Here is an 18,223-nt window from a genome sequence, read left to right as displayed (position 1 = left end):
CTAGCTAAGGACAAAACAATGTACAGTTCTTTACTATTTTCCATGTTTAGTATCTTGGATAAAATTGTGTTTTGTCTTCCATTGTTCAGTGACGTACCTGAACATAGCCAGATTTTTAGTATTTATTATACTGAATACCTTTTAAGAGCACAGCACCAGGTTTTTTTTATGCCTGTTTTTGTATTGAAGATGGTGTATTGTTTGTGTTTTTTGTCTTCTTTTGTAACAAATCCAAAGCAAGTTCTGAAATCATAAATTATATTTTGTTAGTTTTTACAAGAGATATGTCTTGTTCTACCTGAGATGTGAAACCCTGCCTTTTTAATTTGTTGAAAACTTAGGAAAATGCAAACTCTATTTTGTAATGTTCAAAAAGAAAAAAGATTGTAAGCAATAAAAGATTAATGAAATTTCAGCAAGTGGTGGTGTTTTTTTTCCGTTTTTTTTTAAGATTTCTTTTTTTTTTTGTCTACTAACTTAGATGAAGATGCAGAAATGTATGCATCCTCGTTTTTATATGGCCGATAAAATCAATAATCATACGGATTGTAAAAAGTTTAGGTTGATTTACAATCTTGTTTGCATTAAGTATAGGTTGTATGGTTAAAAAAAAAATGGACAATCAGAATGTTGATTAAAAGATGAGAATGCAAGGAATTATGCGGCCAGCGTTCAGATTTAATTCAGGTCTACAAGAAAAAAATGTTCTAACTTGTCCAGTCTGTTTATCCGACTGATATTTTTCTTTGCCTAACAGCAACTTAGAAAAAAGTTCTTCAAAATGCCCTGTACTTGGGAAGGAATACTTGTCTTTCCTGCTGCTTGCGCTTATTGTAGCGAGTAATTCCCGACTGAAGTTTCTTCCAAGACCAGCACTTTTAGGAATGTTAAATTTTTGGTTTCTGCATTTGTAATTCTATCCCACAAGTAACGAGACAAGAACTTCTGAATTTACTGACTCTCCCAGTGTGTGTTTATTTCTGATCCATGAGATAGCTGTGGCCATAAAGCAGTGCAGACAATGATCCAAGGCCTGTCAATTTTATTATAAAATACACAGAATTTAAAATGTTTAATGTATGAGTACTAATCCTATATGGCAGGAGAACACCATAAACTGGGGCTCCTGCCATCCGTGCACCATAGTTGGCCAAAACATAAGACAACCGTGGGATGGACAAAGAATGCACAGATGAGTCTCACCTGGAAGCAGACAGTAAACATGGGTGCACAATAGAGGCCCTGTAGAGGCCTGCCTGGCTGGGACCTGGGATGGATCAGTGTGACTGAAAAGTGTATTTCCTTTTATATCAGGAAGCGTGGGAAAAGGCCTCCCGATCCCCGATGGCATGTGTTCCGTATGTGCCCCACCCTGCGCCATGTAACCATCTCCAATGTCGCACGCCGGAAACCCACCGGCGCTCACTGATGCATTGAGCGCTGGAGAAAACCCATCTGGCACCTATGGAACAAGGGGCAGGGGAAAGCACCACTTCCGCCAAGAAAAAAAATCTCCTCTATGCCACTCGTTCGTGAAAAGGTCTGACAATTGACTTACGTGTGCCATGCAGACCCTCAAGGTCAAACAATGTGGAAAAAGGAGAGGGATCCCTAAGAGGCAAATGTTGCCACACAAAAGTACAACATGTGTAGTTTAGTCTTGCACAAATGAATGATCACACATTGGGAAAGATTACAACGAATACGATGCAGTAATTCAGTATATACACATGCTATGGTAAACAATAACAATACAACACTATATAAACACCCAGAAGATGGCAGAGATTGGCATATAGTAACAGAGTATTACTTAAAATAGCCGATAACAAAATGGTAAGAAGAGAGTATCTAAGAATCCAAGGATCTGTCAGATCTCAAAATAAAGTACAAGATGTGAACTTATTTTTTAATGCCCCCTGAAACTAAGGGCCAGATTCACATAGCCCGGGCGCAGCGTAACGTAACTGGTTTAAGTTACACCGCCGCAATTTTTCCAAGTTCGTGCCCGATCCACAAAGCACTTACCTGGAAATTTGCGGCGGTGTATCCTAAACCCGTCCGGCGCAAGGCGTGCCCAATCGAATGGGGCGAGTCCCATTTAAATTAGGCGCGCTCCCGCGCCGGACCTACTGCGCATGCTCCGTTTCCTAACTCCCGCCGTGCTTTGCGCGCCGTGACGTCATTTTTTTGAACGGTGACGCGTGTAGCGTACTTCCGTATTCCCGGACGGCTTACGCAAACGACGTTGATTTTTAAATTTCGACGCGGGAACGACGGCCATACTTTAAACAGCAATACACTTGCTGACTAAAGTTAAGGCACCAAAAAAAAAGTAACTTTGCGACGGGAAACTATACTAGCGGCGACGTAGCGAATGCGAAAAACCATCGTGGATCGGCCGTAACTTCTAATTTGCATACCCGACGCTGGTTTACGACGCAAACTCCCCCCAGCGGCGGCCGCGGTACTGCATCCTAAGATCCGACAGTGTAAAACTATTACACCTGTCGGATCTTAGGGATATCTATGCGTAACTGATTCTATGAATCAGTCGCATAGATAGAAACAGGGATACGACGGCGTATCAGCAGATACGCCGTCGTATCCCTTTTGTGAATCTGGCCCCAAGCGCTCTAAAAAAAAATGGGGGAAATTAATGGCATCATTCAGGCCAGGAGGGGATGTTGCTTCCAGTTTGTGGATCCACCTCAGTTAGCATTGGAGCAGAATCTTGTTCCAGCCCCCTCCCTGCAGGCTATGGTGTAAAAATGTAATTTTGGGGAAAGTTCCCCTTATGAGTTGTAGCAACATGACTGCCCCATTGCAGGTCAGGGTTGCACGTTTTCATACTCGGAATGTGGCAATAGGCTCTTTTCCAAAATTCCTGTCTAGTCTTACCTACGTAAAGCACTGCTGCTGGCTTGTTCATAAATGAGTGCTGCACTGACCCGAAGTTGGCGGGGGAGAGAATATTTTGGATGTGTAGCGCACTCCCCAAACGGGCCGCTGGAAGTAGACAGGTTCTCTCAAAGTAGTAGAAGGGCTACCTGCCACAGACAGTTCCAACAACACCAGCTCAGTCTAGGGGATGTCTTTTGTGAGTTTTATTTGCAGAAACTTGAACAGGAGTTGATTTAAGGGTGCAGGATGCTCCAAAACTTTAGATACAATTCTATTGTTACAGCCTTTGGTGGGGATATGAGGGTATAGGCAGATAATCTGTTACTCCATGTGAGCAGTGTCAGTCCTTACAGCAACCTCTGGCACTTGCAACCCCAAGCACATGCACACCTGGGATCCATAATCAAGTTTTGCTCTCAACATCCAAGGACAGCTGTTGGTGACCCAGTCTCCATGCTATACTCTCCAGTAAGGAAGGAAAGGGTCCCTCTCCAGGCCAGTCTTCACAGGTAATACCCTCCAGCAAATGTCTCTCAATCAGATCTCCTTCAGTCTCTCGGCCACGCATATTCTGATGCCCAATTAAATTCAAAGTACATAAGCTGCGATCCTATGCAGTTTTGCATAAGACATAATGCCATTGCCGCAGTTTGTATGTTCAGTCTACGGTCGAATCCAGAGCATCTGAGGATAAAGAGCCTTCTACAGAGAACAGGACCAGTGAGATCTGCAATTTGCCTGAAGATTCACGCTTTGGAGATCTGCCATTATGGACTCTTTCCTGTACAGGTATGTTGGGGCAGCTACAAAGCCTGATTTGTAGATTCATTTACGGAAAGACTGGTATCTGTGTCTGTCTGCTCTGCTGAGTTATCTATGTAAAGTTCATGAAACCTTGTCTTTGCCTGATTTTAAAGTTGCTAAAGAGGTGTAATGCAAGTAACCGACACATAATCTAGAGCTTGGGTCAGTTAAACACACTGGGGTATGGAGACGGCAGCACAAGATAATGTGGTACAGAAAGCAGCAATTGGTTACCAAGGGTAACAAAGGTTTCTCCAGCAGCCTGGCATAAGCGTGTACATGTGCCTCCTGCCATTGTCAAGCTACAATTACCCGTTTATATTATATTTCCCATTATATTTCATATTGTTACGTTTTTTAGCAGTACAACCCTTACTGAAAACTTGTATCAAAAGCAGCTTTACCACTTGCCGACTGGCTCACGGACATATACGTCGGCAAAGTGGTTCATTCCCGCGAATTGACGTACCCGTACACTGGCTCCTTTAAGAGCCACACATGGCAGGCAGGTGCGATCGCCATCCACCACCCACGATCGTGGGCATGAGGGTCAGAAAGTGGATTTGTGTATGTAAACGCACAAATCCTCGTTCTGACAGGAGCGAAGGGACAGATCTGCTGTTCTTGGTAATTACGAACAGCGATATGTCTCCTCCTCCACTCAGTCCCATCCCCCCCACAGTTAGAAACTCACGAGGGAACACATTTAACCCCTTGATTGCCCCCTTCCCTGCCAGTGACACAGTAATCGGTGCATTTTTATAGCTCTGATCGCTGTATAAATGTCAATGGTCCCAAAAAAATTTAAAGTTTCTGTAGGTTCACTTTCTGACCCTTCTAGGCCTTTAGTTTCTCATCCATCCTCTCACCATTTCATGGGCGTCCGCAGAACTTTTTTTTTCAGGGGGGGTATCATTTTAACCACTTAGGGGCTGGAAGGATTTGCCCCTTAATGACCAGGCCATTTTTTGCAATACTGCAGTGCATCGCTTTAACTGACTATTACACAAGTACTCGTGCGACACTGTACCCAAACTAAATTTATGTCCCTTTTTCCCCACAAATAGAGTTTTTTCTTTTGGTGGTATTTAATGGTGGTTTTTGTTTTGTGCTATAAACAAAGACCGACAATTTTGAAAATATATATATATTGTTTTTATATATTGCTATAATAAATATCCCCAAAAAAATGTAAAACAACAAATTTATTCCTCTTTTTTTTATTTATTTTTTTAACTAGTAATGGCGGTGATCAGCGTTTTCTTTTAAGCAGGACTGCAACATTGAAGTGGACAGATCCAGACACCTTTGACACTTTTTTGAGACCATTGACATTTATACAGTGATCAGAGCTAAAACTAGCCACTGATTACTGTATAAATATTATTGGCAGGGGAGGGTTTAACACTAGGGGGTGATCAAGGGGTTAAATGTGTGTCCTAGAGAGTGTTTATAACTGTGGGGGGATGGGACTGCCAGGAGGAGACGGATTGCTGTTCATAATCAGTATGAACAGCAGATCGGTCTCTCCTGACAGAACAGAGATCTGTCTGTGTTACATTTGACAGATCTCCGTTCTGTCTCTCTCAGGAGCGGGCACGCATATGGGCTCCGTTGTCGCTCCACTTAGAGCTCTTAAAGCGGCCGAAGTACAGCTATGGCAATGCATCCATGGGAGCCAACCTGCTGCAGTATAACTGTAGCTTCTGGTCCTTAAAGCGGAGGTTCACCCAAATAACATCTATATCAGACAAAATTCTTTATACCTCTAACATGTACTATTGGCATTTTTTTTTTAGGCTGCACATACCTTATAATCTATATTTGCAATCCGGCTTATGGGTACTTCTCCCGCAGGAGTAGGCGTTTCCAAGCTGAACCGCAATATAATCTGGGAGTTCGCCCAGATGCGGCTGCTGGGGGGAAAGCACTTGGCGATGGCTCATGTGGTGATGTCACCCATAGGTTCCCATGTCAGTTGTTCTTGGTTCCTCCTCCGAGGAGCCATCATGATAATGACCCCAAACACACCTCCAAGATGACCACTGCCTTGCTAAAGAAGCTGAGGGTAAAGGTGATGGACTGGCCAAGCATATCTCCAGAGCTAAACCCTATTGAGCATCTGTGGGACATCAAAGGAAGGTGTTGGAGCGCAAAGTCTAACATCCACCAGCTCCGTGATGTTGTCATGGCGAAGTGGAAAAGGACTCAAGTGGCAACCTGTGAAGCTCTGGTGAAATCCATGCTCAAGAGGGTTAAGGTAGTGCTAGAAAAATAATGGTGGCCATACAATATAGACACTGTGGGCCCAATTTGGACATTTTCACTTACGTGTACTCACTTTTGTTGCCAGCAGTTTAGACATTAATTGACTGTGTGTTGAGTTATTTTGAGTGGACAGCACATTCACACTGTTGTACAAGCTGGACCCTCACTACTTTGCATTTTAGCAAAGTGTAAAAGATATAATAACATAGTTACAAAAATGTGAGGGGTGTACTCACTTTTGTGAGATACTGTATATGGCCACAATACCGCTACACTAGCATGATCTTTCGACAGAAGTCGATCTGCTGAACGATTTCTGTCTAACTGGATGGGAGAAGGCCAAGCACAGATTAAAATTTGGCTGGTCCCTGCTGAACTAGCATCAGTTTGTACCCACCCTTAGGAGGACTGTTATGGTAGTGGTATGAAGGGGGTGGGTAACTAGGAGGGTGGGGGCTCTGTGGGGTGCATTTACCTTAAGCTGGGCACACACTTTTTTTTTTTTTTCCCGTTCAACCAGTGGGCTGAACAAAAAAAAACAATTCTTGCATCCACGCAATTGAGGTGGATGCAGGGATCCTCCTGCTGTATTCTAACAGCTGGACTCCTGTGTCATGAATACACAGATCAGCGCTTTGTCAAGACTTTGTCAGAAACCAATCTAATGATCGCCTTCTGTTGAACTGGTAGGGCTCCACACAGATCGAAATTTAGCTGGTCCCTACTGAAGTGGTTGATTTTTTGTCTGTGTGTACCCAGTTGTCATGGTCAGGAGAAGCATGGTGCCATGGTCAGGAGAATGATCATGCCATGGTCAGGATAAGGTTCATGCCATGGTCAGGAGAAGGATCGTGCCTTGGTCAGGATTAGGTTCGTGTCATGGTTTGTAGAAGGTTCGTGCCATGGTAATGAGAAGGTTTGTACCACAGTCAGGAGGTTCGTGCAATGGTCAGTAGAAGGATCGTACCACGGTCAGGAGAAGGATTGTGCCACGGTCAGGTACCCAGTTGTCATGGTCAGGAGAAGTATGGTGCCCTGGTTAGGAGAATGATCATGCCATGGTCAGGATAAGGTTCGTGCCATGGTCAGCAGGAGGTTCATGCCATGGTCAGAAGAAGGTTTGTGCCACGGTCAGGAGAAGGTTTGTGCCACAGTCAGGAGGTTCGTGCCATGCAGGGCAGCCATCAGAAATTTTGGGGCCTCTTACACAGCTTTAGGTCTGCCTCCTCCCCACCCCCTGGGCCTGACCACAAACATTCCTCAAGGCCCGCCCACTGTCTGTCCCACCAAATACACCCACTGGCCATCCCACCAACTCCTTCAGTGCATCCACTTTTATTTAAATACTCTTACAACCCAATATATCCTCCATCCCATGTCCTCTTCGGCCCCGTACACACGTCCGAGGAACTCGACGGGCAAAACTCATCGTTTTGCTCGTCGAGTTCTGTGTGAAGCCGCCGAGGTTCTCGGCGAGCCAACTTTCCTCATTGAACACCGAGGAAATAGAGAACATGTTCTCTATTTGGCTCGACGAGGAACTCGTCGGCTTCCTCGGCCGAAAGTGTACACACGCCGGGTTTCTCGGCAGAATTCAGCTCCGATCGAGTTTCTGGCTGAATTCTGCCGAGAAACTCGGTCGTGTGTACGGGGCCTTACTCCTCCACTCCCATATCCTTCATCCCATGTTATCCTCCATCCCATGTGCTCCTCTTCCAGTCCCTTCTCCCCCATCCCATGTCCTCCTCCTCCATCCCATGTCCTCTTCCTTCTCCAGTCACATCTCCTCCGTCCCATGTGCTCCTCTTCCAGTCCCTTCTCCCCCATTCCATGTCCTCCTCCTCCATCCCATGTCCTCTTCCTTCTCCAGTCCCATCTCCTCCATCCCATGTCCTCTTTCTCCTCCACTCCCAAATCCTCCATCCCATGTCCTCCTCTATCCCCATGTGCTCCTCTTCTAGTCCCTTGTTCCCCATCCCATGTCTTCTTCCTCCTCCAGTTCCATCTCTTCCATCCCACATCATCCTCCTTTTGCAGTCCCATCTTTGCCATCCCATGTCCTCCTCTTCCTTCATTCTAGGTCCTCCTACTCCATCCCATGTCATCCTTCTCCAGTCTCGTCTCCCCTCTATGTTGGTCTTCTCTCGCAGTGTCCTCCCTCTGTAGTTGTTCTATCCCTTCTGTGCCGTCAGTACAGCCCCGATCCAGTTGGTGTAATCCCTCCAATTTCAATATGTAGAGGAGAGGGGTGTGGAGAGTATGACAGTAGCAGAATAGGTGAGGATTTATTTTAATGGCAGCATGTGAGGTGACCAGGGAGTGATGTTGGGTAGATAAGGGCCTGAGTGATGTCCATCAGCTGGATGTTTGAAGTGGTCTGGGGGAGTAGGGGGCTGAGATGTGGTCAGATATGTTTATAATAAAAAAAAAAACTGACTATTGTGCTCATCTGAAAAAAATAAATCCCGATAGTCACGTGACCATAACGAACACGCGTCAGAATGTTCAGGCACCAGAAATGATGTCGGCGAGCTCGCTGCTCGTTTTTTGTTGTGAATTGTGTGTTATATTGAAATGTGAGTACTTTCGCTTTTATCCGCAATAAATTCATTTTGAAACATACTACACCATCGAGCCCCCCTTTTCTTCTTCTATTACCCACCCATTGAAGGCATGCCAATATTGGCCATAATTGGCAGCAAGTTTGGGCATCCAAAGGTGGGCATACACTACCGCACCTGATCGGGAGGTCGTGACTATCTGGACACACAGGGAGCTCACCTTTAAAGATATATTTACATGCTGTTACCTTACAGATGTGAGGTAAGGGGACACCTGATGCACTAGTATATTGCACTGAAGATAAGGAGTCACTTTCTGCACTTTTTATTTTTGCACAGAAGATATCATCACGTATTTTGCACTATACGAAGAATCGTGCGAAATTCGGTCTTTCAGACAGTGCGTTCGTTTTTCGAACAGTTAATGGGCACAAAATCGATAATTGTTGGGACATGGTTACATAATCAGGTTGAAAAAAGACACAAGTCCATCCAGTTCAACCACAAAAAAATAAACAAACAAAATAAAAAACACAGGGACGTTTTTGAGCCAAAAAAAACGAAGGACAAGTTTGGAAATTTTCTGCCGAACGAATTAAAAATTGAAAGGTTAATGTGTTTCCCGTCCGAACTTTCTGCACTAGGTATATGTAAAAAAAATGAACCAAATTTTTATTTATGTCCACTGAACGATTTATTGGTCATTACATGATGGCACTGTCGTTTCCGCTCATGGCCGAACGGTCGTTTTTCGAAAGTTCGTTCAGTCGATTTTTTCGTATAGTGTATGGCCAGCATAAGTCACTTGATTATTTGCATCATTGCACATTGTCACGTTATTCGCACACTCATCAGTACAGCTACGGCTGTTTATATATAGCATATATTTAGCACATTGTCACTTTTTTGTGCATGGATTACAGTTTATTTGCTATGGCTATTCATGTTTAGATTTATACAGCGCAGCACTATTCCTTTTTTTTTTTTCATTTATCTTTGTGGTTCTGGTTTAACCCTTTTGGTGCTTGCAGCAGTTTAGTTACTAGTGGCACGGGGATGCCTATTCTATGTCTTATTGTGCTCATCTATCTACTAATAAATAAAAGTTACATAATACAAAATTGGTACTGAAAGAAAACCTCTTCCTGTTAGAAGATGTAAATGTATATCTGTATACCCCTAGCACTCTGTATGTCCAGATAATGTGAAACGAATTTATAATTCATTTAGCTCTATGTTATCCAAGTTCTGAGTTTGCAACATCAGAAGTGTGAACTCACAACATAAACACAGAGTGACATGAATGGTTAGAAATGGCATTGCCAGCATTGTGTGGACAGAGTGGTGGGAGGATGTTGTGTGTTAGCTTGGGAGAGATCTGTGACACTCGCTGTGTCTTCATTCTCTGCTCTCCTTATCACTGCAATACACACAACACCTACTACATGTCGGCTTTTCTTTCTAGTGTGAGCAGCCGTGGGACAGCAATGGAAATCGGAGTTTCCTCCTATGATCCTGTGTAGGATTACAGCTCTCTTGCCCGAGTAGGATTACAAGGTGTGCGCCTGTCTGGCCACGCCCCTTCTTGTCACTAGGCAACTCATTGTTTACAGCGTTACCAGGGAGACCGGCAGCCGGGACCCGCAGAGCGGCCACCAGCACCGGAGAGCAGCATGTGAGTAGAAAGGGGCGGGGGGCTGTGATCCGGGGACACAGGGGGGAGTCCGGCCATGTGCTGGAATCTGATGTGTCACCTGTGATGAGTAATGTCATTGTCACTGCATGGGAGGAGGAATGGTGTGATATCTTCCTGAATGTGATGGGACTCGATTACATTGTCAGCAATAAAACAACACGGAGGTCTGTCTGCAGTATGATGATGGCTGGTGTGTACATTGTGTATTGCTTTCATCTGTCACTTTGTGTCACAATCACCATCAGCTGATCTGTAGAAGACACACACACACAGACACAACACACACACAGGGGTCCATATGATAGGATTGTCTTCTATGTGTCTTCATCACACCACAGCGCTACATTCAGGTGATCTGCGCTACATTCAGGTGGGCTGCTCTGCATTCAGGTGGGTTGCTCTGCATTCAGGTGGGCTGCTCTGCATTCAGGTGGGCTGCTCTGCATTCAGGTGGGTTGTTCTGCATTCAGGTGGGTTGTTCTGCATTCAGGTGGGTTGTTCTGCATTCAGGTGGGCTGCTCTGCATTCAGGTGGGTTGCTCTACATTTAGGTGGGTTGCTCTGCATTCAGGTGGGTTGCTCTGCATTCAGGTGGGTTGTTCTGCATTCAGGTGGGTTGTTCTGCATTCAGGTGGGTTGTTCTGCATTCAGGTGGGTTGTTCTGCATTCTGGTGGGTTGCTCTGCATTCAGGTGATTTGCTCTAAATTCAGGTGGATTGCTGTACATTCAGGTGGGTTGCTCTGCATTCAGGTGGGTTGCTCTACATTCAGGTGGGTTGCTCTACATTCAGGTGGGTTGCTCTGCATTCAGGTGGGCTGCTCTGCATTCAGGTGGGTTGCTCTGCATTCAGGTGGGTTGCTCTATATTCAGGTGGGTTGCTCTGCATTCAGGTGGGTTGCTCTACATTTAGGTGGGTTGCTCTACATTCAGGTGGGTTGCTCTACATTCAGGTGGGTTGCTCTGCATTCAGGTGGGCTGCTCTGCATTCAGGTGGGTTGCTCTGCATTCAGGTGGGTTGCTCTAAATCCAGGTGGGTTGCTCTGCATTCAGGTGGGCTGCTCTGCATTCAGGTGGGTTGCTCTGCATTCAGGTGGGTTGCTCTACATTCAGGTGGGTTGCTCTACATTCAGGTGGGTTGCGCTGCATTCAGGTGGGCTGCTCTAAATTCAGCTGGGTTGCTCTAAATTCAGGTGGGTTGCTCTAAATTCAGGTGGGTTGCTCTACATTCAGGTGGGTTGCTCTACATTCAGGTGGGTTGCTCTGCATTCAGGTGGGTTGTTCTGCATTCAGGTGGGTTGCTCTACATTCAGGTGGGTTGCTCTACATTCAGGTGGGTTGCTCTGCATTCAGGTGGGTTGTTCTGCATTCAGGTGGGTTGCTCTACATTCAGGTGGGTTGGTCTACATTCAGGTGGGTTGGTCTACATTCAGGTGGGTTGCTCTGCATTCAGGTGGGCTGCTCTGCATTCAGGTGGGTTGGTCTACATTCAGGTGGGTTGCTCTAAATTCAGGTGGGCTGCTCTGCATTCAGGTGGGTTGTTCTGCATTCAGGTGGGTTGTTCTGCATTCAGGTGGGTTGCTCTGCATTCAGGTGGGTTGTTCTGCATTCAGGTGGGTTGCTCTGCATTCAGGTGGGTTGCTCTGCATTTGTACACATCACTCATGTCAGAAGCAATCGCCCAGCCATGACAATTCCGGATCATAATTTGCTTTATATGTTAATTTCCTATGATTGCCATCTCTGTCTAGTGTCCACAATGCGGTATATTTCCTGAAATACCGCAGTCAGAAAAGTACTGTATTAAGGCCACCAGATGGAGATGATGATCAGAGAAAATCAACATAATAACCACTTCGATACAGGGCACTTTTACCCCCTCTCCTGACCATGCCAATTTTCTGTTTTCAGTGCTGTCACACTTTGAATGACAATTGCGCGGTCATGCAACACTGTACCCAAATACATTTTTTATAATTTTCTAACACAAATAGAGCTTTCTTTTAGTGGTATTTAATCACCACTGGGGTTTTCATAGTTTGTTATAAAATTTTGCAAACAGGTAATTTTTCTCCTTCACTGATGAGCACTAGAAGTGAGCTTCGAGTTCGAGTCAAACTCATGTTCGACTCGAACAGTGAACAGTTTGCGGTGTTCGCAGCAAATTCGAAAAGCCGCGTAACACCCTGTAAAAGTCTATGAGAGAAATCTAAAGTGCTAATTTTTTTCGAACACCGTTAAAGTCTATGGGAAGTCTATGGGACTTGAACATGAAAAATCGAAAGTGTTAATTTTAAAGGCTTATATGCAAGTTATTGTCATAAAACGTGTTTGGGGACCTGGGTCCTGCTCCAGGGGACATGTATCAATGCAAAAAAAAGTTGTAAAAACGTCATGTTCTGATACGAACCAAACTGGGGGTGTTCGGCTCATCTCTAATGAGCACTGATAGGCTGCAGTAATAGGTGGCACTGATAGGTGCTGTTGATGGGCACTGATCAGGAGGCACTGATAGAGGGCACTGAGAGGTTTCACTGATAGGCAGCACTGATGAGGCGGCACTGGTGGGCACTGATAGATGGAAATGATGGGCACTGATGAGGCTACACTGATAGGTGAATGGAGTCGCTCTTTCAGGGTGCTTTGCAGGCGCTATTTTTAGCTCTATAGCGCCTGCAAAGCGCCTCAGTGTGAAAGGGGTCTTAAGGATAAGTTCACATTTTAAAAAAAAAAAAATGAATGCACATTTTTTTGCCAGTTACGCCTCCGCAACTTAGACGGGCAAGTGCTGTATTCTCAAAGCACTTGCTCCGTAAGTTGCCGCGTAAATGACGTCCAGCCCCATTCACAGACGACTTGCGCAAACAACGTAACTTTTTCTAATTTCGACGCGGGAACGACGGCTATACTTAACCTTGGTTCGCCGCACTTATGCCACCATATAGCAGGGGCAACATTACGCCGGGAAAAGCCTAACGTAAACGTCGTAACTTTACTGCGTCGGCCGCGCGTACGTTCAGGAATTCGCGTATCTAGCTAATTTGCACACTCGACACGGAATTCGACGGAAGGGCCACCTAGCGGTGGAAAAAAAAATGCAGTTTAGATCCGACGGCGTAAGAGACTTACGCCTGTCGGATCTAATGGATATCTATGCGTAACTGATTCTAAGAATCAGTCGCATAGATACGACGGGTCAGATTAGGACTTACGACGGCGTACATGGCGCTGCGCCGTTGTAAGTCCTTTGAGAATCTGGGCCAATGTTTTTTTATAAATAGACCCCATAGACTTGAATGAAGTGACAATTTTGTATATGTTATCACCTCTCATAGGGAACCATTGATTTGGACATGTCATGTGACTTGTGCTCTGGAAATCAGAGCGCATGTCGGATCAGTGTGGACACTAGCGTCATTTTTGTCTGCTGCTAGGTTATTAGCCAATTCCTCCTACTTATGTCTGCATTATGTTTTCAGTTACACTGGGGGGGAGAACACAATAATGTTCTGTAATTTTTGGTCCATCAGCAAAACATAAAGCCCGACCCAGACAATGTACGGCTTCCGTGGTTTGGGAAAACTAGCTTTTGCCTGCAATACAATTTCTTCCAACTATAAATCCTGTTCTACCAGCAGTTAGAATTTTACCCTTAGAGAGCTGACTTGTTAAAGTGGTTGTAAACAAATCCTCCTACATAAGTAGTACATTTTCATCTGCAGTCTTCTCTACATCCATTCTAAGTGCAGAGTTTATAAAGCTTGTCTGAGTAGTCAAAAAAAGGGGGTGGAGAGCTGAAGTTTCTCTCTGCAGAGCTCAGTGAGGAGAGCTCTGAGAGCTGATTGGAGGGAAGGGACAACCCCCCTTCACAAAGCACACAGGAACAGGGCTGAGCCTGTCAGTCACCTGGAGGTCCCTCCCCTGTCACCTTTTTTTATCTTAGTGTCAGGAAAACTTGTCAGAAGTGATTCATGCTGATAGCAGAAGATGGAAGCAGCAGGCAGAAATATTACTGTTACTAATTGAAATAAATACACACCATAGACAGTTCATATTTCATGTATGAGGTTTATAGCCACTTTATAACTATGTTACATATTTACCTTTTTGACAATTAGCAGGTGTGTTGGGTGAGCTAAGCTAGATAACTGTATATGGTCCACTTCCGATAACCTCTTTGCTCCACCTTCAACAAATAAAGCTTTCCTTTCAAATAACTTATCCCGGCTTAAATAAATAGTTTGTGACGAAGAAAGTGACAGTACTGTGTTTACACTTCCGTCTCCATTCAATGGGGAGTTTGCCAGCAATTACAATAACAGAACAAAGCATGTGAAATATGTTTGTGTACGGGACTCAATGCTTACATCACACCATATAAACCCAGACGTCACACTGGCAGGTCTGTTCAAAGAGGCACTGCAAACAACAGAATGTTAAGGAAAATGCAGTACCCAGGGGCAACCAATCATATTTCAGTTAATTTAACCACTTAAGACCCGGACCAAAATGCAGGTAAAGGACCCGGCCAGTTTTTGCGATTCGGCACTGCGTCGCTTTAACTGATAATTGCGCGGTCGTGCGACGTGGCTCCCAAACAAAATTGGTGTCCTTTTTTTCCACAAATAGAGCTTTTTTTTGGTGGTATTTGATCACCTCTACGGTTAAAATTTGTTGCACTATAAACAAAAATAGAGCGCCAATTTTGAAAAAAATTCAATATTGTTTCCTTTTTGCTATAATAAATATCCCCCAAAAATATATAAAAAATGTTTTTTTCCTCAGTTTAGGCCGATACATATTCTTCCACCTATTTTTGGTAAAAAAAATCGCAATAAGCGTTTATCTAGTTGTTTGCGCAAAATGTATAGTGTTTACAAAATAGGGGATAGTTTTATTGCATTTTTATTAATATTTTTTTTTTACTACTAATGGCGGCGATCAGCGATTTTTTTTCATGACCGCGACATTATGGAGGACACATCGGACAATTTTGACACATTTTTGGGACCATTGTCATTTTCACAGCAAAAATGCTATAACAATGCATTGTTTACTGTGAAAATGACAATTGCAGTTTGGGAGTTAACCACTAGGGGGCACTGAAGGGGTTAAGTGTGACCTCATATGTGTTTCTAACTGTAGGGGGGAGGGGCTGGACGTGTGACGTCATTGATCGTGTTCCCCTATATTAGGGAACACACGATCAATGACACCGCCACAGTGAAGAACAGGGAAGCTGTGTTTACACACAGCTCTCCTCGTTCTTCAGCTCCAGGACCGATCGCGGGACTCCAGCGGCGATCGGGTCCGCGAGTCCCGCGGCTACGGAGCTTCGGACCAGGTCGCGTGCCGCGGTGCGCGCGCCCACGGCTGGGCGCTTAGAGGACGTACAGGTACGTGCTTGTGCCATTCTGCCGACGTATATGTGCAGGAGGCAGTCCTTAAGTGGTTAATTAATATGGAACTAATCTAAAAAAAAAGGGGAATATTTTCTATGATATATGATATCTAGAAATCTTATTGTCGCGGTCCTTTGAAATTTGACCAGAAAAACAAAAGTGCACTTTCTAGTATATGAGTGTGCCTAGGCATTTCTTTACCCACAGATTCATAGCTATACAGTGGGAAAAATAATTTGATCCCCTGCAGATTTTGTAAGTCTGTCCACTTACAAAGAAATGAAGGGTCTATAATTTTTTTTATCATAGGTGTATTTTAAATGATAGAGACAGAATATCAACCAAAAATCCAGAAAAAAACACATAATACAAATGTTATACATTGAGTTGCAGTTCAGTGAGTAAAATAAGTGTTTGATCTCCAAGCAACCAACAATAATTCAGATGAGTCCTGTCAATTTAAGAAGGTGCTCCTAATGATAACGGGCCATATTCTCGTAGATCGGCGCATATTTACTCAGGTGTAGCGCATCATAGTTGCGCTACGCCGGCTTAACTTGGAGAGAGCTCTCCCATATTCCCGTACCACATGCGTCCTACGTTGCGCTCGCGGAGCTGAAATGTGTCGGCGTAAGTAGGCGCAAGTGACGGTAGGAGGGATGTGGGCGTGAAGAATGCTAATGAACCGTGACCCCATGCAAATGATGTCCAGACCGAACGGAGCATGCGCCGGACGTGCCCCGCCCTCTGCGCATGCGCAAAACAACAGTAGGCGTAAATCCCTGCTGAGTTGGGCCGGCCCAGTGTATAAATGCGTCACCACATGCGCCCAACGAGTGCAAAGTGACTCCATTGATTCTGTTGGTGGAGATTTTTCTCTTTAGCTTTGCAATGCCTGGACCCAGGAAGGAAAGGCGAAAAAAGAATTTCAGCCAAGATGAGAGGGCCATCGTAGTCTCTGCCATGGAGAGATACGATTCAAGACTCCATGGTGCTGACAGTGGCAGCACAAGTAAAACCAAAAAGGAGGAGATCCTTAGGAAAGTGACTGCCCAGGTCAATGCCTTAGGCCATGAGGCAAGGACCCCCCAGGAAATTCAGAAAAAAATGAATGACCTGCGTGGTGTGGTCAGGAACAAGATGGCCATCATTGCAAAGCATGCCAGGGGCACAGGAGGGGGGCCACCCTGTTCTACCCGGCTCACTCAAGAGGAGGAAGTGATTGCCCACTGCCTTCGGAGGGAGCAGGTGGAGGGCCTGGAGGGCCATGACTCAAGTGAGCCACCCATGAGGACAGGTAAGTGTGTTTTATCTTCTGGTGTGTTGCATGTGTGGTGGGGGTGGTGGGTTATGTGACAAGTGTGTTGGTCCACCAACATGTGACTGTTTTGTGTCATCCACAGGTGAGCAGGATGAAGCGGGGCCATCCAATGCTGCCAGTGGCCGTCACAGACCATCATCCACTGAGCAGTCTGCTTCTGTGACTGACCTCCTGGGAAGCCAACAGGCCTTGGTGGAGGGGAGTGGTCAGTCCTCCGCGCAGGAGGTTGTTGAGGAGGAGGTCCATGAAGAGGAGGTCCAGGAAGAGGAGGTCCAGGAAGAGGTGGTCCACAGCGAGCAGGAGGTCTTCCTTTTTTTGGAGGAGTCGCATGTGGTGGCAGGACCATCACAAAGCCCCCGCATATCCAGCCCCTCAGGGTCCTCCAACACCCTCTCCAGTCCCTCCCGTCCCATCCCCCTCATCTCCAGCCCCTCCAGGTCCTCACTCTATGCAAGGGGCCCAGCCACTCCTGTCCCCAGGAGGGCTACCCACAGGACAAGGGGTGCGGCAGAAATGCTTCATGAGAATCTGGCCAGGCAGCAGGACCAGCAAACCCGTCATATGGGGGAAATCTTGGTGGAGTTGAGGCGCCTGTCCGACAGCTTGGCCTCCTCGGGAGCAGTACCAGATGCTCTGCAAGATGTGGCTGGAAACTGCGCAGCCACAATCACCAGCCTGGGTGAGCTGCAGACTACAACTGCCGAACTTGTGGGGGAGGTCAGGTGCCTGCGAAGGGCTGTTCAGGCCCAGACAGCTACCCAGGAGTCATTGCTCACCCGCATAGCACTAGCTTTGGAGGGCAGACAGGCAGGCAGGGAGGCACCTGGGAATGTTCCTCCACCTGGAGATGTTCCTCCACCTGATGCCCCAGCTCCCCCCAGGCAAGTGAGGGCCAGGAACCTGGGCACCAGGCGTAGCCCGCGCCGGGGCAAGTGATTATTTATTGTTCATTTGCTCTGGTTAAGAGCTTATTTTATTATTTGCTCTGGTTAAGAGCTTTTTTTTTTAGTTTGGGTGCTGCACACAGGCAGTGTTGCAGAGTACAGTGTGAATGGTGTGTGAATGTGGGGTGGTGACATTCCTGCCAGTAAGGGGTGTCACCCTCGGGCGCTGGTGATAAGTTCTCCCCAGGTCCGTATGAATGACGTATGAATGGACAGCAACATCATTGGGGCCTTGACGCGGCGTTGCTGCTCCTTAGTACCGTGCGGTGTACTTCGGTCTAATCCAATGTTCTGTGCATGTGGGGTGTGTGTTAGGGACCACAGTG

At 45.7% G+C, this 18,223-nt stretch overlaps 1 protein-coding gene across 3 annotated transcripts in view; it reads left to right on the top strand.

Moving 5' to 3' along the window:
• The first annotated feature begins 10,068 nt into the window (after positions 1 to 10,068).
• The window catches only part of NEK10 (NIMA related kinase 10), a 326,603-nt gene continuing 318,448 nt past the window's right edge, over positions 10,069 to 18,223 (top strand). For 2 of the 3 annotated variants that reach the window (XM_040353019.1, XM_040353018.1), the window contains exon 1: positions 10,069 to 10,212. The gene's annotated coding sequence lies outside the window, so the exon portion shown is untranslated. The remainder of the gene's footprint in view (positions 10,213 to 18,223) is intronic. The other variant, XM_040353020.1, reaches the window with a different exon arrangement.

The sequence above is a fragment of the Rana temporaria genome, chromosome 5 (genome assembly GCF_905171775.1).
Source record: "Rana temporaria chromosome 5, aRanTem1.1, whole genome shotgun sequence".
Taxonomy (NCBI): Eukaryota; Metazoa; Chordata; class Amphibia; order Anura; family Ranidae; genus Rana; species Rana temporaria.
Note: the sequence above shows the minus strand (reverse complement) of the source record. Positions and strands in the feature narration are given on the sequence as shown.